This window comes from Penaeus chinensis, chromosome 30, assembly GCF_019202785.1.
Source record: "Penaeus chinensis breed Huanghai No. 1 chromosome 30, ASM1920278v2, whole genome shotgun sequence".
NCBI classification, from domain to species: domain Eukaryota; kingdom Metazoa; phylum Arthropoda; class Malacostraca; order Decapoda; family Penaeidae; genus Penaeus; species Penaeus chinensis.
In genome coordinates this window covers 12,997,868-13,003,168 of record NC_061848.1, presented here as the reverse complement: position 1 = coordinate 13,003,168, position 5,301 = coordinate 12,997,868, and positions in this window count along the sequence as shown.

Here is a 5,301-nt window from a genome sequence, read left to right as displayed (position 1 = left end):
ACACACACACACACACACACACACACACACACACACACACACACACACACACACATATATATGTATTTATATGCATACATATATACATATATATATAAATATATATATATATATATAGAGAGAGAGAGAGCTAGATACATATATAGGCATATATATGCATATATATATATTCATACAAACACACACACACACACACACACACACACACACACACACACACATATATATATATATATTTATATATATGTATATATGTGTATATATATATCTATATATATATATCTATATATATATGTATATATGTATATATATATACATATATATATATATATATATATATATATATATATATATATATATATATATATATATACAAAAAGTAAGCTGAAAAAGGAAAAGAGTAAATATTACTAGAAATTCATGGAGAATATTCGAAAGGAAATCGATCACACAGGACTTTATCAGCAAGAATTCTCCCTAAATAACTTTACACCTTAACGTGACCACATATAACACCTTGTAATTGAATAAACGATGACAATATATTCACCAACTCTGATATTACTTGAAGTTGTTGTTCTTGTTTCGGATCGCTCATTCACTTTCATACGTTTCTCCCGTAAAAGGAACAATGTCGTTCATGGTTTAGATTACACGCACACACACATGCACACACGCACAGATGTATTCAAGCGGCGGATTATCTGTGGTCTGAAAAATGCCTGTGGTAAAATGCCTGTAGTAAATATTGCTCTTGAATTGAATTAAAACTGTTCCAGCATCATCGCCAGGTCATATATCTCCAATTTGGCCCTGAATGCGCTCGTGATGAACATTCATTCTTCAGGGTTTTTTTTTAAATAGTTAGTGTGGCCATTAATAGGATGGGCATAGATAGACAGGTAGTCATATAAACAGATAAAAAAGGAAGGCAGCAGCCGAGAGAGAGAGAGAGCGGTGCCGCATGAACAGAGCTTCCTCGCCCTCTATCGTGTAAAATATAGTTGATATTATTACTATTATCATTATCATTTTTACGGCTTCAAGATCTACCTGACTAATATACATATTCGATAAGTACGCTGAAAAACAAGATGAAAAGAGTAGCGCCTACGTGACACAAGTATCACTTGGCATCGGTTGGGGTCGATCGTGGGACCCTCGCGTGGGAGGAAGTGACCTTACCAACCATGCTACCCGGACGCATTGATTATGTGAATGATTTTGAACTTTAAACAGCATAGACACATGTTTCTGTGTCTTTGGTTGTGTGTTGTGTGTGTGTTCGTGTAGATAAATCTGCGTCTATGTATTTACGTAAAATTAACGAATATTATGATGTAACTTGTATATATTCTTACAAAATATAATTTTTTTTACTAACACTTTGGTTAAAGACACGAGGAAAAGTTTATAATCAAGAAATGGAATATTAACGAAAATGTATATGTATTCTAAGTATATCAGTTATTCCATCGGCATTTTGTAAAGGTTTATAAACAAGTGGATAAATAAATACAAAGATTTAAAGATAGAGAAAGAAAAGTTTATTTGCAAACAATCATTTCTATATCGTCGAGGTCTTCGCGATGTTAATACAGGAATGTATGTTGTGTTTAAAAATGGGATTATGAGTTACCAGTTGCATATCAGTTATTCATTATTATATGCCAACTAAGAAAATGGAGGTGACATTATTTGCATTAACATTATATGCAACACAAGACCGGAAACTATCAAAAATCAAATATCAATATTCATCAAACAACACCATATATATCTACAATTTAGTTAATAGTTTGTTTAAATTCATAATATTGCACAGAGAGAGATTCGGTCAACTTAACAAGGAACAGGGTGGTCTATAAACTTGGTATTGACGAAAGTGGTTGTTCAAGTAACATTAAATTCAATGACAAGAGTCAGAAGGGCTTAAGAATTACTTAAAACACGCCATAAGGACTTTAATTTACTGGAAATATGCCAGAAATGCTTAAAAACAGTAAAAATGCTAACATCTAAGCTAAGATACGTAAAATAGCACGAAAAAGAAGTAGGACAGATTACATTGAGGAAAAGTAAACGAGACAAAATTAGCGAAGTCGTAATAGGCAAAAGAGCGAGTAAAAGCTCAAGTAAAAGTGATAACGAAAGGTTTTTTTTTTCTTCAAAATATGCACAAATATGTGTAAATAAGCGTAGCATGCATGTAGGTTAAGCCAGCGTAAAACAGAGATAAAAAAAATCAGAAATCTGGCTGGCGGTCGACTCGCCCTGTGGGTTACGACAGGATGCTGGGCAGGATAGGGATAGGATGGGGGCAGGAGATAGGGTTAAGGAAAGAAGGTAGGACAAGCGATGAAAAAAATAATGGAAAAGGGAGGAAATAGCGTAGAAGCGAAGAAGCGAAGGAACAAGAAGAGGGTGCGAATAAGACGGATACGAAATTAAATTCTTCAGGTTTCGGGGCAGGATAGGGGTAGGATGGAGGAGGGGGAAATAAGCGGAGAAGCAGAGGGGAGTTGTAAGACGAAATAATTAGAGGAGAGGGCGAATAAGAGTACGAGAGGGATAGAAGGATCGGGGAAAGGAGGGGGTAATGGGTATGGTCAGGGGCAAGGGGGGGGGGGTGATTGAAACCTTACGAAAGACGTAAGACAGAAAGAGACGAGAGAAGAGGAAAAAAACAAGCGTACGATAAGTTGAGAATTAGATTAAAAAGAGACAGTCACCCAAACATATACACCAAGAAATAAACAAAAGTATCATTATCGAAAAACAGTTAAATAGGTAGGCAGACTGATGGATAGACATATACAGTTGAAAGACAAACTGACTGAGTGACTGACGCAGAAACAGACGCACAGGTTGACAGAAAAAAATGGTTTCTGATTGTGGTAAACATGGCTTACTGATGCGCGCTTGGTTCCTCCGTCGTATTATTATTATTATCGCTATCTTAACAACTTAAACCACGCCATATATATAAGAAATATCTAAACTGAAAACAAAAGGAAAAGAGTAGCGCCTACGTGACACAAGTATCACTTGGCATCGGTTGGGATCGATCGTGACCTTACCAACCATGCTACTCGGAAGTAATAAATTAGGGAGTGATAAGGAAATTTTAACTTAATAGGAGCATATGTTTGTGTGACTTTGTTTGTTTTGGGTTTTCATGTTGTGTATCTGTGTTTATGTATTTGTGAATGTTTAATATGTCAGTTTATATTGGTAATGCATTTCAATACCTGGTTGAAGAGGAGGAAAAACAGAGAAAGGAGAGATGTGAATAAACCATTTATTGAATTAAAAAAAAAAAAAAAATGGTGAAATCTATAAAGACACACACATGAGATAACGAGAGATTGAAAAACAATAAGAAAGGTACATGATCAAACACGTTCATATACACATTAACACGTTAACGCATATGTATATGTACACGCACACGCACATACACATATGTATGTATATGTATATGTATATATATATGTATGTATTTATGTATGCAAATGTTTGTATACTATCAGCTGGCGTTTTTCCCGTCTGAGGTGGTAACAAAAAATAGGGACTGACTTTTGCTTCTCATTAACTCCTAATGTATATCATTTCTTAAAAAATCTACTTATGTTGGCAAAATAATATAAATTAGTTATTAAGTTGTAATCAAGTAGTTACTAAGATTAATAAACAAGTTAGTCTTGATGTAGTAAACAAGGCAATAATACCAACAGCGCCGAAAAAGAAGTTACCCAGATGTGGCGAAGTAACTTCATCCATTTAAATCTAGTACCGTAATTTTACACATAAATCATGCTATAATAAATGCACTTTACAATCCGGAGCACCAACTAAGGGTCGGCGGAAATTTGCCCCTTATAAGGGCGTGCCCCCCCCCCCCCGCCCCCCGCCACACTTTTTTTTTCAAGTTACACCTACTTGGTTCTGGCTATAGCTTTGAAATGGCCACAAAACAGCCCATTATTCGAAAATCTGACCCCCTCCGTCACCGAACTGATTTCCCTCGTATATTTTTTAAAGAGATGATATACATTAAGAGTTAATGAGAAGCAAAAATCAGTCCCAATTGTTTGTTACCACCTCAGACGGGGAAAACGCCAGCTGACAGTATACGTACATTTGCATACATAAATACAACACCAAGAAAAAGCTGAAATGACGCTTCTGTGGACATTCCTTCCATCTTCCATTCCTTAATCTGACGTGACTGAGATAACATTGATAATTATATCAATAATAATAAAAATAATGATAATGATTAAAAATACTACAACAAAAGGGATAATGATAACAGTCTTCTTGTTATTAGTATTAGAGTTAGCGTTGGCATGACTATTATTAGTATTAGTTATATCAATTTCAATGTTAATATTATTATTAATATTGTTATTGGTACTAGTATTATACAACAAATATATTATAAAATAATAACACTGATAAAGTACAGCCAGTGAACATGATCCCCATGATAATAATACCAATGATAATGACAGCAGTATTAATTATTATCATCACTATTGTCAATATCAGTAACACGTAATACAAAAAAAATATGAGTAAAAGAAATAGAATAACTGGTTTGAGACACTGAATATAGATGAATTATGGAAATAATCGATCATATTGGATTTCATAGGATTCATTGGATTTGCAGAGTACCTTGCATATTAGATTTCCTTTTATGGACTCTTTCTTCTAACAGTCATAAAAGACATTCTATGGAAATGAGTATTTTTCGATGTTCTTGAATATGTGTTATTATTTTTAGAATGGAAAATTCATGTATTTTCCGAAGCCGAAGCTACTCGTTTCTGTTTTTTTTTTATTATTATTATTTTTTTATTATTTATCTATTTTTATTATTTTTTTTTTTTTTTTTTTTTTTATTATTATTATTATTTTTTTTTTGCCGAGTTTGACATGTAAAGATCGCGATGAGTTGTAGTCTGCGTCCGCTTCTTTCTCATTCAAATTCTGAGATGTTTGAATCAGGATTTCCTCCGTCCATCCGCCCTCCAAGTTCAGAGCGCCTTTTAAATTTTCGGTGTGGTTTGATGCTTATTTAGAAGAGTTTTCTGCAACTGGTTATCCACATTCTTTCACTTCATTTTCGCATTCGCCTCGACCCGCTCGCGAGGAGAAATTCAGTAGCTTTCTCGATGTCCCATCTAACACGTACGTCGCTCGGTGATACATGCCATTCATCTGTAAAAGTTGGCACTGATCTCGTACTCGGGTAGAGCACAACACAACACAACTAGCCGACGGTGCTCCTGT